At 44.8% G+C, this 17,960-nt stretch overlaps 1 non-coding gene across 1 annotated transcript; it reads left to right on the plus strand.

The window, feature by feature from the left end:
* The first annotated feature begins 17,546 nt into the window (after positions 1 to 17,546).
* Positions 17,547 to 17,710, plus strand: LOC119944430. The gene has a single exon (XR_005455905.1). It is a non-coding gene; the product is annotated as a U1 spliceosomal RNA (small nuclear RNA).
* The last annotated feature ends 250 nt before the right edge of the window (positions 17,711 to 17,960 follow it).

Raw genomic sequence — 17,960 nt, forward strand, 5'->3', positions numbered from 1 at the left:
GAACCCAGGTCTTCTGACCCCCAGATCTGTGTTCTTTCCACTAGGCCATGCTGATCTCTGCCTCCCTCCCTCTTTCTCTCCCTCTCCCTCCTCTCTCTCTCCTTCCCTTCAGGCTCTTGTCTCCACCTGCCTTCAGGACATCTCCATCTGGATGTCTGCCCGCCATCTAAAACACAATATGTCCAAGACTGAACTCCTTATCTTCCCTCCCAAACCCTGCCCTCTCCCTGACTTTCCCATTACTGTAGACAGCACTACTATCCTTCCCATCTCGCAAGCCCACAACCTTGGTGTCATCCTCGACTCTGCTCTCTCGTTCACCCCTCACATCCAATCCATCACCAAAACCTGCCGGTCTCACCTCTGCAACATCACCAAAATCCGCCCTTTCCTTTCCATCCAAACCGCTACCTTGCTGGTTCAATCTCTCATCCTATCCCGACTGGATTACTGCATCAGCCTCCTCTCTGATCTCCCATCCTCCTCTCTCTCCCCACTTCACTCTATACTTCACTCTGTTGCCCAGATCATCTCTGTGCAGAAACGCTCTGGGCATGTCTCTCCCCTCCTCAAAAATCTCCAGTGGCTGCCTGTCAACCTATGAATCAAGCAAAAACTCCTCACTCTTGGCTTCAAGGTTCTCCATCACCTCGCCCCCTTTGTTTTGTTTTGTTGTCTGTCTCCCCCCTTCTAAACTGTGAGCCCGTTACTGGGTAGGGACTGTCTCTATATGTTGCCAACTTGTACTTCCCAAGTGCTTAGTACAGTGCTCTGCACACAGTAAGCGCTCAATAAATACGATTGAATGAATGAATGAATGAATGAATTATTATTATCATTACTATTATTATTATTACTACTAACAATACAATTATATATGATAATTAATATCATTACCATCATTATAATGATAATAATGATGGTATTTGTTAAGCACTTACTATGTGCCAAGCACTGTTCTAAGCACTGGGGTAGATACAAGGTAATCAGGTTGTCCCATGTGAGGCTCACAGTCTTAATCCCCATTTTACAGATGAGGTAACTGAGGCACATAGGAGTTAAGTGACTTGCCCAGTATCACACACCTGATAAGTAGAGGAGCCAGGATTAGAAGCCACAAGCATGGGCTCTTTCCACTAAGCCAAGCTGATTCTCTATTATTATTATTATTGTTATTATTATTATCATATCATTATTATCATCATGGTATTTGTTAAGCATTTACTATGTGTCAGGCACTGTACTAAGCACTGGGGGAGAATCAAACTAGCTACAAGTGTCTAATGGAGCAAGATCATGAGCAAGACCTTTTGATGGCTTTCAGTTTGGGAAGGCAAAAAAGAGTTAGGGAAGGCCTCACTCTATACCCTCCCACATGTCTTAGATCTGAGAAGGGCAGGATAATCCAAATAATATTTCTTGAAAACATCAGCATTCCCCAAGACACCTCCCCTAGAGGTATCAGTCTTTAACAGGGAGTGGAAAACTGGGCGGAATCTGGGGACCAGCCAAACAAAGCCAACCATTTTACCAGAAAAGAAAGGGAAGAGGTTGAAAGGAATTTCAGTTTTCCTTACTGTTGTCAAACATGTCTGATCCTTTATAGTGTAAGAGAATCTCAGGGTTTGGAAAGGGTATTCTAGCCATCCATGAGGAGCAGCATGGACTAGTAGAAAGAACACGAGCAGACCTTGCAGTCTGAGGTCCTGGGTTCTAATCCCAGCTCTGCCAGTTGCTTTCTGTGTGACTTAACATATCACATCTCTGGGCCTCAATTTCCTTATTTGTAAAGTGGGGGTGTAATATTTGTCCTCCCAAGCCCCATGTGGGACAGGGGCTGTGTCAAACCTAATTTACTTGTATCTACCCCAGAGCTTAGAACAGTGCTTGTCACATAATAAATGCTCAGCAAATACAATAATTAATAATTATAATTATAATAATAATGCCCTGATCCCCAAGCAATGCTGTGCCTAGTCTTTCCAGAAAAGTAATGGTCTTTCAACCACTTCAACAGTTCAGAGAAAATTTTGTGAGGTCATTTAGTAACCTGTTTCATGCCCTCATATCCTTGATGACCCGCCAACTCCATTCTTTATTTCTGCTAAGGAGAGAATGAAAGAACAGTTGCTCACTCCCATCCATTCAGGATTTCTACAAGTCCCTGGATGTGTCCACACAAGGTGAGTATTTTTCTTTGAAGGTTATCACTGGAGTAAAGAAATTTGTTTTGTTTTGTTTTGCTTTGGTTTTTGGTAGTTGTTAAGTACTTACTGTGTGCCAGGCACTGTGCAAAGCAGTAGGGTAGATACAAGATAATCTGGTTGGACACAGTCCCTGGCCCACATAGAGCTCACAATCTTAATCCCTATTTTATGAAGTAACTGATGCACAGAGAAGTTAAATGACTTCCTTAAGGCCACACAGCAGACAGGTGGCAGAATGGGACTCACAGGTCCATGCTCTTTCCACTAGGCCACACTGCCTCTTGGTTTGTTATTGAACTAACAAGCATAAAACACCCACCTAGCACACCATTAATAGAATGTGAGCCAGACAGACAGGAGCATTTTTTTCTGAAGTCCCACACCATTAGTGCCATTTTGAATCCTGTCTCTTGAGTAGTCTGTCTTGTCTACCAACATTCCAACCTTTTCTCCCATGAGGTCCCAGCTCTTGACTATAGGGAAGACCCAGAGATCCGGGAGCATAAGATAGAGGCAGTCTGGGTTGAGGGGTCAGCAGAGTGTCGGAAGGGCACCATCAGGATGGATATTCAAGGTCCAAACCAAACACTAGAATTGATCTGTCTGCATGACCCTAATCTAACAATTTTGCAGCTCAACCAGACTGAGTTGTGCCCCCTCCAATCCCCCCCAAAATATCCTACTAACAGCAAATCCTCCCTTCATATCAAACAGCCAAGTCAAATACCATAAGCATCTCCAAGGACTACTTTCATCCCATCCAGTTAGTCAAGCATGGGCTGAACACACAGTCAGTACTAGGAGTTTGAAGGATAGGTTGAAGTATTGGCTGGGTCCCCACCTTCAAGAAGCTCACAGTCCACTAGGGAAAATCGATTGATCAATAAATGGTATTTGTTGAGCACTTAGTATTTTGACCCAGGGCGCTAAGCTCTTGGGAAAGCATAATACAACAGAATTAACAGATACCTTCCCTGCCCATAATGAGCTTACAGTCTAGATGAATCAGACAAATATACAATCAATCAATGAATCAATCATATTTATTGAGCGCTTACTGTGTGCAGAGCACTGTACTAAGCGCTTGGGAAGTACAAGTTGGCAACATATAGAGACAGTTCCTACCCAACAGTGGGCTCACAGTCTTGAAGGGAGAGACAGAGAACAAAACTAAACATATTAACAAAATAAAATAAATAGAATAGATATGTACAAGTAAAATAAATAAATGAATAAATAGAGTAATAAATATGTACAAACATATATACATATACACAGGTGCTGTGGGGAAGGGAAGGAGGTAATACGGGGGGATGGAGAGGGGGACGAGGGGGAGAGGAAGGAGGGGGCTCAGTCTGGAAAGGTCTCCTGGAGGAGGTGAGCTCTCAGTAGGGCCTTGAAAGGAGGAAGAGAGCTAGCTTGGCGGATGGGCAGAGGGAGGGCATTCCAGGCCCAGGGGATGACGTGGGCCAGGGGTCGACGGCGGGACAGGAGAAAATGAGGCACGGTGAGGAGATTAGCGGCCGAGAAGCAGAGGGTGCGGGCTGGGCTGTAGAAGGAGAGAAGGGAGGTGAGGTAGGAGGGGGTGAGGTGATGGAGAGCCTTGAAGCCGAGGGTGAGGAGTTTCTGCCTGATGCGCAGATTGATTGATAGCCACTGGAGATTTTTGAGGAGGGGAGTAACATGCCCAGAGCATTTCTGGACAAAGACAATTCGGGCAGCACCATGAAGTATGGATTGAAGTGGGGAGAGACAGGAGGATGGGAGATCCGAGAGAAGGCTGATGCAGTAGTCCAGACGGGATAGGATGAGAGCTTGAATGAGCAGGGTAGTGGTTTGGATGGAGAGGAAAGGGCGGATCTTGGCAATGTTGCAGAGCTGAGACCGGCAGGTTTTGGTGACAGCTTGGATGTGAGGGGTGAAGGAGAGAGCGGAGTAGAGGGTGACACCAAGGTTGCGGGCTTGTGAGACGGGAAGGATGGTAGTGCCATCAACAATGATGGGAAAGTCAGGGAGAGGGCAGGGTTTGGGAGGGAAGACAAGGAGTTCAGTCTTGGACATGTTGAGTTTTAGGTGGTGGGCAGACATCCAGATGGAGATGTCCTGAAGGCAGGAGGAGATGCGAGACTGGAGGGAGGGAGAGAGAGCAGGGGCAGAGATGTAGATCTGGGTGTCATCAGCGTAGATATGATAGTTGAAGCCGTGGGAGCGAATGAGGTCACCAAGGGAGTGAGTGTAGATCGAGAATCTACACTATACAATCAACAAAAATGCATATGGTTACAGCTCTTGCAAGACTGAGTTTGGGGAGTGGGCCATAGTGACAAAATCCTTCGGATGAAAAAGCTGGCCTGCCTCGTGCTCCCTTTGCCCTACCGTGCTGCTGCTTGGGTGAAGATCATCATGGTTTGGATCTGCCTATGAAATATTCATCAGCCGGATAAGGACACCTCGCCTGGAATGAAAGATGACTGTTACTTGGATGGAACACAAACTCTTCTCATTGTATGCATCGTTAGGAGTCATTAACCTCATTCTTCTGTTTCTGCTGTCAGAATTCAGGAAGTGGCCCCAGAATGGGGACCAGAATGGGATCCTTTTCTGCCTAATGATGCGGAGGATGGCGACAATAATTACTTTTTGCACACAGACGACACCTTTAATACAACACCTGCTAATTTCCTGCATTTATCCCACACTTTATATTTGCAAAACGTGTGGTAAGCCTCTATTAATCTAATTGATAAGGGTTGAGTTTCATTTGAAATTCAGTTTGAGGGATTGGAAAGCTGGTTTGATTAGGCTATAATCATACCACACATTAGTTAGCACTTTAGTCCCAGACGCTTGGGAAAAATTTGCAGACATTTATCTAATACATCTCATCTCAACCCAGGCTCAGACAGAGCAAGAGAAAACTGATACAGAGAGAAAGGTTAAATAACTTCGCTTTAGTCACAGCCAGGGAGGCAGAGAGAAGTAACAGCCCCATTTTCCAGTGATGTGCTCTAAATAGACCACACTTCCTCTCATGCTACTGCAGGCACACACTCATACACACACACACACACACACACACACACACGCACACACACACACGACATGATCAGGGTATCTTCCAGACTGTGAGCCCGTTGTTGGGTAGGGACCGCCTCTATATGTTGCCAACTTGTACTTCCCAAGCACTTAGTACAGTGCTCTGCACACAGTAAGCGCTCAATTAATACGATTGAATGAATGAATGAATCAGTGAACCCTTCAATTCTCTAGTGAAATCTTTAGCAGCAGTTTCATCTAACTGCAGTATTCACTAAGCACCTACTATATGCTGAACCTTATGCTAAAATCTGGGGTAAATATAGTGTAATCAGATTAGATTATAGTATATAATCATAGTATAAGGGGGAGGGAAAACAGGTATTGTATCTCTATTTTACAGATGAAGAAACTGAGACACAGAGAAGTGATGTGATTTGCCCAAGGTCACCCAGCAGGGAAGTGGTAAAGGCAGGATTAGAACCCAGGTCCCCAGACTCTCGGTTCAGACTCCCCAGACTCTCTGTTCAGCCCACACTGCCCCCCCGCTTCCAGCTCAACCAAAAGCCTGTAATATTGTGTCCACTCTAACAAGACCCACCAGCAGACTAAGTTGGCCTCTCTAGCTTGCCTCACTTGTTCCTCCATTGTCAGTCAGTCAAACATATTTATTGAGCACTTACCATGTGTAGAGCACTGTACTAAGTGCTTGGGAGAGTACAACAATAAACAGACACATTCCCTGCCCACAACAAGCTTTCAGTCCAAAGGGGTGATAGGCATTAATATAAATAAATAAATTACAGATACATACATAAGTGCTGTAGGGCTAGGAGTGGGGAACGGATAAAGGAAGCAAATCAGAGTGACTCAGAAGAGAGTGGGAGAAGAGGAAAGGAGGGCTTAGTCAGGGAAGGCCTCTTGACTTTGGCCCCTCCTAACTCACCTCACTACTCTCCTACTCCAAGCTAGCCCACACACTTGGCCCCTCTAATGCTAACCTTCTCACTGTACCTCAATGTCTTCTTTCTCACCCTTCTGTTTCTCTCCATTCCCAGGTCAAAATCTCAAAATCCACTTCTAGGTTTCCCTCTCCCCAACTCCAGGAAGCCTGCTTGATCAAATAAGCAGGACAACACACTTTCCCAGTCAATCCCATGCCACATCTTCACCCCTCTCCCACCAAGAACTAAAGAAATTATTTTGATCAGTGGAAAGCTCCCCAGGAGTAAGAATGGTCTGTGTGGGACTCAACATGGATGATTTCAACTTTCAAAAACAGAGTTCATTGCCCTGCTAAAAGCAAGTTGGGCAGAGGCTATTCAAATTACTTCCTTGGAGTTTACCTTCCAGGAAAATCAACATTGAGGAATTCCCAGAAAGAGGAGAATTTATGAACATCTCTCAACAGTAGCAAAGATTTTAAGATAATCAATCATTTGTATTTATTGAGCACTTGCCGTGTGCAGAGCACTGTACTAAGCACTTGGGAGATTACAATACAACAATAAACAGACAACTTCCAGGCCCAAAATGAGCTTACAGTCTAGAGGAGGAGCTTACCTTGCCTAGAGTGTGACAAATGAGTGCTTAGGAAAGTCATAAGGGTTAGCGTCACGTGCTTGTGAAACCTAGTGGAAAGAGCATGGGCCCTAGAGTCAGAGGACTGGGGTTTTAATCTTGAATCTGCCACTTTCCTGCTCTGTGACTTTGGACAAGTCATTTAACTTTTCTGTGCCTCATCTATAAAATGGAGATTCGATACCCATTCTCCCTCCTTAGACTGTGAACTCCATGAGAGACAGGGACTGCATAGTACTTAGTACTAAGTGCTTATTACTAGGCTTGGCATATAGTAAGCACTTGACAAATGCTACTGTTATTAATGGAGGCTGATAGTCAAACTTGAATTTGCTAAAAGGACCTTTTCAGGGTTATGGTGTTCAGACGCCCTCTAGAAGCCCCTCAACATCTAAGTGAAATGGGTGAGGGGAAGACTGTAAGTGCAGAAATGGATGTCCAGTAGTGTGAAATGTCACAAGGAATCAACCAAAAGGGAACATAGGTGGCTCTTGATAGTAGCATCAAGCCAGGGCAGCCCCTGACACTCTTCTGTGAGCTGGAAAAGAGGAGAAGAGGGTATCAACCAGGAATTGACCCCACATCAACCATACCAGAAACAGGGATGGAAACACCTGAATAATAATGATAATAATAATAATAATAATAATAATAATAATAATAATAATAATAATAATGATAATAATAATAATAATAATAAAAAAACTGTGGTATTTGTTAAGCATCTACCATGTGCCAAGCACTGTACAGAGCACTGGGATAATCAGGTCCCACATGGGCTCACAATCTACACAGAAAGGGAGAAGGTATTGAGAACCCAATTTGCAGATGAGGGAACTGAGGCACAGAGAAGTTAAGTGACTCCCCAAGGTCACACAGCAGGCAAATGGAAGAGCCGGAATTAGAGCCCAGGTTCTCTGGCTCCCGGGCCCATGCTCTTTCCACTGGACCATATTGCTTCTCTGCTTCTTTAGAGTCTTCCACGCACTGCTCCCGCCAAGCCCCTGAGTAGCTCAGCCCCTAGGTAGAAGACACCCTGCGGGACAGTGCTGGCTGCTGGGTTCTTCACAGATGTGCTTCAGTCTGAGTGTGGCCAGGATGGTGGGGGTGGGGAGGCGGGGTGGTGAATTCATTTGGAGTAAGTGGACATGAGGCACATGGCTAATCACCCATAGCTACAGACGCTGGGCCTCTTCCTACTGTGGGTGTTTATGGGCCAGTTATGAGACAAAGACCATTTATGGCCATTCAGGGAAGAGCACCTTACTCAGCCCAGTTAGGGCTGCCCTGTAAGCATGCCAAGTGGCTCCTCCCCTGATCCGGGCACTAGCATCCTCTCTGGCACCAGCCAGAGGCACAGGATCAAACACAGAAGAAGACACTTGACCCTACAGAAACAGCTCACATCCAGCTGCTGCGGATTCCTGCTGCTTCCCACCAATTTTTCACCCTCCTGTGTAATCTGCTTGTCCCTATCAGGGCCCACATGATCCAGGAGGTGTCAGGCCAAGTGTGGAAAATGGAGTAGCAATGCAACAGACCATTCAGAAGAGCTCTCTTACCATGTAAGTGAGCGCATCCCACACCTCTGACCCCACTACAGCTTGGTTGATTCACACAGCAGCCCTGCTCCTTGTAAAGGATTAGGATTTATTCCCATCAATATCTCTGTAAATTTCTTTCGAATGAAAGGTTACTTAAGGTTTTATTAATCCCTTTTTTGTGTGCCAAGCAATGTACTCAGCTCTGGGGTGATGATAAACATAGCAGAGCGGACAAAATCCCTCAAGGGGCTCAAAACCAAGGTGGGGATAGATTGATAGGAACTGTAGTATCAGTGGATTACAACAACAAGCAATGCATTCACAAACAACAAGGCTAGGGGAAGACATATATCAGCAAGACTCTCCAATAATTATTTGTACGGTATTTGTTAAGTGTTTACTACATGCCAGGCACTGTTCTAAGTTCTGGAGTAGAAACAAGATCATCAGGTTGGACAGAGTCCCTGTCCCATTAGAGGCTCACTATCTAAATTGGAGGGAGGATTTAATCCCCATTTTATAGATGGGTTAACTGAGGCACAGAGAAGTAGGGTGATTTGCCCCAGGTCATGCAGGAGACATGTAGCAGAGTCAGTCTTGGAACCCAGGTCCTCTAACTCCCTGGCCTGTGCTCTTTCCATTAAGCCCAGCTGCTTACTCTTCTGAGTAGACAACCTGAAATGTCTCCAACTGCCTGACTTGTTTTCCTCAGCTCCCTTCCTTCCCTCCCGATACCCGTTCTTTTTCCCCACTGCATTCTTCCAGGCTTCACAAGGCAACACTTGGGTAGGAATAACAGACAGATTGACGTTCTATTCAGCTCTGAGTACTGTGTGTTCTATTCCCGACTTAGCTCTAACAGAAGACCGATGAAGATTCCCTAGCACAGCTGGCTGTCCAAGAATAATAATAATAATAACAACAACAATAATAGCAATAGTGGCATTTAAGTGCTTATTATGCGTCCGGCACTGTACTAAGTGCTGGGGTAGATACAAGATAATCAAGTTGAACACAGTCCATGTCCCACATAGGGGGCTCACAATCTTTATCCCCATTTTACAGAAATGGTAACTGAGGCACCGAGAAGTGAAGTGACTTGACCAAGATCATACAAACAAACAGGTGGCAGAACCAGGATTAGAACCCAGGTCCTTCTGACTCCCAGGCCTGTGCTATACTCACTAGGCCACACTGCTTATTCCCTCTATCAATCAGGAGGGGGGGATGGAGGAGTCTGTCTGATTCCCATGGGCAGACTCCTTCTTGACTGCTCCCTGCAGCCTCAGCCCCCATTTAAAGGCATCCTGAAATCACCTTCTGTTCTAGGGCCATGGCCACCAGCAGGGCCACCAGCATGACTTAGTAGATAGAGCACAGGCTTGAGAGTCAGAAGGACCTGGGTTCTAATCCTGGTTCTGCCACATGTCTGCTGTATGACCTTGGGCAGGTCACTTCACTTCTCTGGGCCTGTTACCTCATCTGTAAAATGGGGATTAAGACTGTGAGACCCCGTTGTTTGTGAGTGCATTGTGTGTTGTTGTAATCCATTGATACTACTGTTCCTATCAATCTATCCCCACCTTGGTTTTGAGCAGTGGTCAAAAATGTGAAATTTACCCAATCCTTTAGATAGACTAGCTACCCATTCAGGAAACAGATTCACAAGCCACACTCTAGAGGACAGGGAAGGGTACCCCTCTAAACTCCTCCAGGGTTTCACCACAACCCAGCTATGGCAAATTGGATTTTTTCCACACAGTTGGCTTCCCATCCACTGCACAATGCTAATCAATCGTATTTATTGAGCACTTAGTGTATTAAGTACTTGGGAGAGCTCAGGATGACAGAGTTGGTAGTCATGTTCTATGCCCACAAGGAGTTTCTAGTCAGCATCTGTCAACTTAATAATATTGATTCAGCTCTGACTGTGTGCAGAGCAGCACTGTACAAAGATCTTGGGAGAGTAGAGTAGAGTTAATAAATGTGATTCCTGCTCTCAAGGGGATTGCAGTCTTTATGGGCTCTCTGACAGCAACTGCACTGTTGCCAGCTTGTTTGAAACCTTGGAGAATGGACTGTTGTATCCTCAGCCAAAGCCTCAGGCTCCTCTATCCCCGGATGTTTGGAGACCTGAGCTTCCTCAAGGAAAGTGATGTTGAGGTGCTTCAGAAGAAAGAAGTTCAACCCACAACATCATAAAGTGGGCAGAGGCTATGTCTAACAACTTTGTTATACTGTACCCTCCCAAGTGCTTAGTACAGTGCTCTGCACACAGAAAGCGCTCAACAAATACTACTGATTGATAATGAAACAAACTCTTCCCAAGATTCAGGGAAAGACTCTATTTGTCTCTCCTTTCTGTTGATGAGGGTTGACTTCCTGCCAAGCCCTTTCAGCAGTCCCACAACAGCTGTGCTTGTTTTCCCCCCATGTGCCTGGCCCAGGGAAGAATCCATTAGTTTTCCAGCTGTGGGCAGTTCTTAGGAGATGAGCTGCCTCACACTTCAACTAAGGCTTGGATCAAGAGCCTCCACCTGGACTAAAATCACACTCTTCAGCACTGCCTCAAGTCCCCTCCCACAGGGAGCTGTGGCCTTCATTCACGCACACCAGATGGTGACCCTAGCCCAAGAGGTCAAAACTCCAGTATGTATATTATTTCTATCCCTCCCATGACCTCCGATCATTTTCTTCCTCAAGCAAGCCCTCAATAATATCACTGATTGATTGATTAATTGATTGACACTTCCCCATTTGTTGGTGTAGCCACCTATTCACTTTCCCTGTGGCAACCAACCTTAACCGGAGAAACTGTTTCCTTTCTTAGTCTAGAAGTATCAGGGTAGGGAGCAAATTTCCCTCCAGTGACCAAGAAGCCCTGGGTGCTTCAGCCTCTGCCCACCTCTCTGCCAGTGGACCTGTTCATAATGACCGTCAGAAACCCTTCTTGGGCTGGTCCAGGGTGGACTTAGAAATGAATGTTGAGATGCACAGGTAGCAACACGGGTTGGGGCAGGGTAAACTTGGAGCCAAACTAGGAGTTGGACTCTGATGTTCTCTAGACTGTGAGCTCATTGTGGACAGGGAATGTGTCTGTTCATCATTGTATTGTACTCTCCCAAGCACTTAGTATAGTGATTTGCACACAGTAAATGTTCAATAAATATGATTGAATGAATGAATGGTGTCCTAAAGGACTTAAGGCAGGAAAAGGATTCACATACCCCAATCTCCCTCCCTCTTCGGCTGAGCCCCAAGAGGGATAGGGTCTGTGTCTGACCTGATTATCTACCTCAGGGCTTGACACAGTGCTTAATACTTAGTAAATGCTTAAAATAGACCATCATCACCTTCATTATTATTACTTCATTATTACTATCAACCCTCTGTAACTGCAAACTTGTACAAGAGAGGTCCACCATCCACCCTTTTTCAGTTGTTACTGCTCGTATCTAACTGCCTCCACGCTGGATGCTCATTCTTCCAATTTACTTTGCTGTTTTGCTGTGTAGATCATGAGCTCAGAGTAGTTGGGAATGAAGAGCCTATAATGATTACTCTTCAGCTCCATGATCTGATTAACTTGTATCTAACCAAATACTTAATAGTGTGCTTGGAATAGAGTAAGTATTTAATGAACATTATTCTTTTATGGTATTGGTTAAGCACTTATTATGTGCTGGGCACTGTACTAAATGCTGGAATAGATACATATTAATCAGGTTGGATACAGTCCATGTCCCACAAGGGACTCGTAATCTTAATCCCCATTTTACAGATGAGGTAATTGAGGCATCAGGATGTTATGTGACTTGCCCAAAGTCACACAGCAGACAAGTGACAGAGTCGGTATTAGAAGTTGTGTCGTTCAGACTCCCAGGCCAATACTCTATCTACTAGACTGTGCTGCTTCTCAACATTATTGTTGTTGTTATTATTTTTATTATTATTAATAATTATTATTATTTTATGTTTCTTTTTTTCTTTGTGCTCTCATTTTAAATGACTACATCCCACAGATTCTAGTGTGCTCAATGCTTGAGTACCCTCACAAACGTGAGCACACTACTACTTGGAGTTGAAAGGTCAAGCTGTCATCCACTGCTCCTGCCGAACTTTCAGCGGAACAGAGACAAAGGACTGGGAAAGAGAGCAAGGGAAAAAGCTGCATGGAGAAGGCATACACATCTACTATCCACTAGAGACCCCCAACCCCAACCCCCAGAGGAGAACAGGGCAAGTATCACTGGAACGGAGTGTGGAGAGTAAGACTTTAAGATGAAAACTGAGACCAAGAAATTGAGGCTAAGCGTTTTGTCCATCCCCATCAGCTTTGTCTCATAGAAATGAACCGAGCCAGTTCCCAAAAGGCAGGGTAGTTCTACCCATAGGGGAACTGAGTCTGGAGAGCCAGAGATAACTAAGCAATAAACTCATGAGAAGCAGCATGGCCTAGAGTAATAAGGCCTGGGAGTAAGAAGGACCTGCCACTTGTCTGCTGTGTGACTTTGGGCAAATGACTTCACTTCTCGTGCCTCAGTTACCTCATCTGTAAAATGGGGATTTAGACTGTGAGCCCCATGTGGGACAGGGCCTGTGTCCAACGCGATTAGCTTGTATCTACCCCAGAGCTTAGAACACCGACTCACACATAGTAAGTGCTCAACAAATACCATTAAAAAAAAAATTGACCCTTCAATTACTGGTATTTATTGAGTGCTTACTCTGGGTCGAGCACTGCTCCAAAAGTAGTACAGTGCTCTGCACACAGTAAACGCTCAATAAATACAATTGAATGAAAGTCTGTGAGAGTACAAGAGAGTTAGGAGGCTGTATCCCTGTCCTCTTACAATCTAGAGAGGGGGTCAGACACTAAATCAGTTACAAGTAGGGGAAAACAAATGAATTTACAGATATGGGGGGAGGATGGGGAGAATACCTAAGTGCCTAGTGGAGGGTGCGGGACTCAAGTGCAAAGGAGGAAATAGGGAGGAGAGACCAGAAAGTAGTCAGGGAAGGCTACCTGGAGGTGATGCAATTTTTATGAAGGGGAGGGAGTTCCAGGAGTAGTAGTAGTGAGAGTATTTATATAGCACTTACTGTGTGCATAGTTCTGGGAAAGAATTCACAAGCGAGAATTAGATTCTGTCCCTGGCCCTTTGGGGCTCACAATCTGAAAGGGAATCCAGGCAGGAGGAAAGGCTAGAGCAAGAGAGCAATGGTGAGAGAGAGGAGAGTGAAGCACAGGGAGTGGATTGGCATTAGAGGAGAAAAGTGTGTGGTGTGTGGGAGGAAAAGTTAGCTCAGCAGCGGACCAGTAGGCCCCAGTGGTGGCTAGCATTCCCAGTAACAATATACTGGACCTCCACACCTACCGGCTCACAAATTTCAGTGGGTGGAAAGAAACATTTCTGGGGTGACATCGACTTAAGGAATTCTTAAAACCTCTAAAAATTTTTGCAAAATCCATTCTGCTCTCTCCTTAGAAGAGTGCTATTGATTTTTTTGAATCAGAGTCTATTGATTTCCACACACATCTCCTGGTTCCTTAGTCAAGGCTCCCTTAGAGGGGAGTCCCTGAGATGTGGGGACCTGTGGTGGCTTGTCTGTGAGATACAGATGGAAAAATTAGGGTAACTCTTCAAGGCAATGGCTCTCTCCTTTTCTTTGTAGGTGATGTATGGTTTCTCTATTCCTGTTTCTTAGGCTTCTGACTGTGTCCCGGGCTTAGCCCACAGGAAGAGAGAAACAGCACAGGATTATGGTTCCTGGCTGGCCACCTTAATGCCTTTCCAGATTTCCTCCAATCCTCTCTCCCCTTTTTCTCGATTCTTCCCTTCTCTCCAGTTCCCTTTGGGGACACCACTAAAACAGCTAAATGAATAGGCTGCCAATCTTCACTCAGTAGGTGTTTGTCTTTTATGTATTTGCCCCCTTCTCCTCTTAAATGATAAATTACTTGGTTTGTACCTTCTCCTTCTCAATAACCCTCATTGTGTTCAGTATCAATTAATAAATGATATTTATTGAGTGCTTACTATGTGCAGAGCACTGTTCCAAGTGTTTAGGAGAGTACAAGAGAAATAGCAAGCAGACACGGCCCCTGCCCATTATGAGCTTGCAGTCTAAAGAATGATGATTGCATTGACTGAGCTTTTACTATGTGCAGAGTACTGTAACTGGTACTTGGGAACAAACAAACAAAAATAATAATAATAATGATTATGGCACTTACTATGTGACAGACACTGTACTATGCAAAAATAAAAGGTCCAGTCCCTGGCCTCCATTTTATTTATAATCTAATGGGGGTAGACACACAGATACAAGTTGGCAAATATGGACAAAGAAAAAGAGCAGAAGCATAAATCCTTATACCAAAAAAGAAGTGTTTCAATAGTAAATAGTTAAATGGGTCTTAGGTGATTCTGTTTATATTTGAGTGCCCAGGTGGCTGATGGGGTGGCAGTGACCAGGAACGATTATCAATCAATCAGTGGTATTTATTGAGCCTTACTCTATGCAGAGCTCTGAATTCAGTCAGTCCATCATATTTAATGAGTGTTTACTGTGTACAGAATACTGTATTGAGCTCTTGGAAGAGTACAGTATAGCAATATAACAGACACATTCACTGCCCACATTGAGATTACAGTCTAGAGGATGAGCTTACAGTCTAGGGAGTGTGCAAAAGACATGATCTCTGCCCTTAAGACTTGGTTCTAATCCTGGCTCTGCTACCTGTCTGCTTTGCAACTTTGGGCAAGTCACTTAACTTATCTGTCCCTCAGTTTCCTCATCTGTAAAATGGAGATTGAGCTTGTTGTGGGTGGGAAATGCATCTGTTTATTGTTATATTGTACTCTCCCAAGCTCTTAGTACAGTGCTCTGCACACAGAAAGCACTCAATAAATACAATTGACTGAGTGAATGAATGACTTATGTGGGACAGGGACTGAGTCTGAACCAATGATCTTTTATCTACCACAGTGTTTAGTCCAGCATGGGGCACATAGTAAACTTAAAAAAATCATTAAAAAAAGGGCTTGGGACTGGAGAGAGAATATGTTGCTGACCAGAGCTTGGGGTGACTACCAGAAGCTTGGTTCCTCTGACGGACCAGCCTGGCAGGCCGCTCTCTCTGTGTGTCTGAGCTCAAGTGGGAAGTGTGGCGGGATCATGGAGGATGATGATGGCGATGGTGAAGATGATGGTATTTCTTAAGTGTTTACTATGTGACAAGTGCTGTTCTAAACACTGGGGTAGATACAAGCTAATCAGGTTGAACACAGTCCCTTTCCCACATGGGGCTCACAGTCTTAATCCCCATTTTCTAGAAGAGGGAACAGAGGCACAAAGAAGTGAAGTGATTGCCCAAGGTTACACAGTAGACAAGTGGCAGAACCAGGATTAGAAGTGGAGTGTGTAGAAGATGTGGAACACTGGGAGATTTTCTGCCATTAGCCCCGGTCTCCAGTTTCTGGTACTGCCGCCCTTTCCAGACCGCTGTCTCATTAAGTCGATTTCCTCTTCCCTTGCTATCTCCCTTTATGCAATTAGTATTTTCTGTGCTCATCAGGGATTCTTCTGTGGCCTATTACCTCAAGCAATTAACAGGTCCCCTCAGTAGCAGAGGCATTGGCAGACAGTCACTTCAAGGAAACAGGCAACCTCATTATTGCCTTCTCTCTTTTGTTCCTCTCCCAAGCTCAACCTCCCACTCCTCCTCTGAATCTCCCAGAGTCTGTAGCTCCTACACCTTTGGTTCTTCCTCATCCAGACTATCCCTGCAGAGGAGAGTCAGCCTGAGACAGATATCTAGGGAAAAGCCCAGAATCCCTTGTAAGGAGCCCAGGATGCTGAAGATTAGACCAACCCCAAGGTTTTCACAGACTTAACCTATTTTTCCTTTCTGCACAGTAGTTGTAATCAATCAATCAACTAATGGCATTTATTGACCACTTACTAGTTTCAGAGCATTGTTCTTAGCTCTTGGAAAAGTGCAATCCAACAGAGTTGGCGGATGTGATCCCTGCGTATAGGAGCTTGTAGTCTACAGAGGGTTAGAGGAGGTAGTCTGCAGATAGGGGAAATAGTAGAATATAAGGATATTTGCATAGGTACTGTGGGGATGTCGTGAGAATCAAAGTGCTTAAGGGGTAGACAGCCAAGTATATAGTCAATGCAGAGTAGAGGGTGGATCGGGAAATAAGGGCTCAGTCAGGGAAGGCCTCCTGGAGGAAATGTGGTTTTTAGGAGGGTTTTGAAGGTGGGGAGAGTGGTGAACTGTTGGATATGAAGAGGGAGGGGGTTCCAGGCCCAAGGGAGGACATGGACAAGGGATCAACAGTGAGGCAAAGGAGATTGTGCTTTGAATAGTGGTTGGCACATAATAAGCCCTTAATAAATACCACAATCAGTATTATTATTGTTGAGTTTCAGTGAGAAGGTAAGTGAGAGGAGTAAAAGATGCAGGTTGGGTTATACTAGGAAATCAATGAGGTAAGGTAGGAGGGGGCAGTCTGATTGTGTGCTTTACAGCCAGTGGTAAGGAGTTGTCTGGGTTTTTTTTCCTTATGGCATTTGTAATAGACTCACTGTGCGCCAGGCACTGTATTAAGGGCTGGAGTAGATACAAGCTAGTCAGGTTGGGCGCAGTCCCTGTCCCTCATGGGGCTCACAGTCTTAGTCCCTCCCCATCCCCCCTGCCCTACCTCCTTCCCCTCACCACAGCACTTGTATATATTCGTACAGATTTACTACTCTATTAATTTTACTTGTACATATTTACTATTCTATTTATTTTGTTAATGATGGGCATATAACTTCAATTCTATTTGTTCTGATGATTTTGACACCCATCTATATGGGTAGGGACTGTCTCTATATGTTGTCGACTTGTACTTCCCAAGTGCTTAGTACAGTGCTCTGCACACAGTAAGCACTCAATAAATACAATTGAATGAATGAATGAGAGAACTGGAGCTCAGAGAAGTTAAATGATATGCCCAAGGGCATACAGCAGACAAGTGGTGGACTAGGGTCATTCTGATACCCTGGTCTGTGCTCCCTCTCTCTACTAGGCTAAGCTGCTTGTCCCGCTGCAGAGGGGGATGAACAACATTTGGAGGTTTTTAAGGAGTGGCAAGATATGGACTGAATGTTTTTTCAGAAAATACTTACCTGGCAGGGGTGATACCATGATCACTTAGGTGGTTTTCTCAGGGTGAAGCTCATCCATTGCACTCTGGGTGTGCTAACCCCTATGGTGTCCCCAAATGCAGCAAACTTGGCTGCAAAATTTGTGGTAGTTGGGGACTGCATCCACTCTCCCTCCTGATATTGTGTTTAGAAGACAAAAATTCATTTTTTGAATTTTCAATGTCAGACATTTAGGAGAGGGCAGTTAGTCAGTGGGTGTTCCTTCTCTTTGTGATGGGCTTTTTATGGATCCCTAGGCTGAGTGGAGGCTATTTTGAGAAACTGGAGTTCACAGACTGGGGATAAACTTGCCAGTTTAGTAGTTTGTAGTTGTAGAAGCAATGTGGCTTAGTGGAAAGAGCACAGGCCTGAGAGTCAGAAGATATGG

This window comes from Tachyglossus aculeatus, chromosome 22, assembly GCF_015852505.1.
Source record: "Tachyglossus aculeatus isolate mTacAcu1 chromosome 22, mTacAcu1.pri, whole genome shotgun sequence".
In the NCBI taxonomy this organism is placed as follows: Eukaryota; Metazoa; Chordata; class Mammalia; order Monotremata; family Tachyglossidae; genus Tachyglossus; species Tachyglossus aculeatus.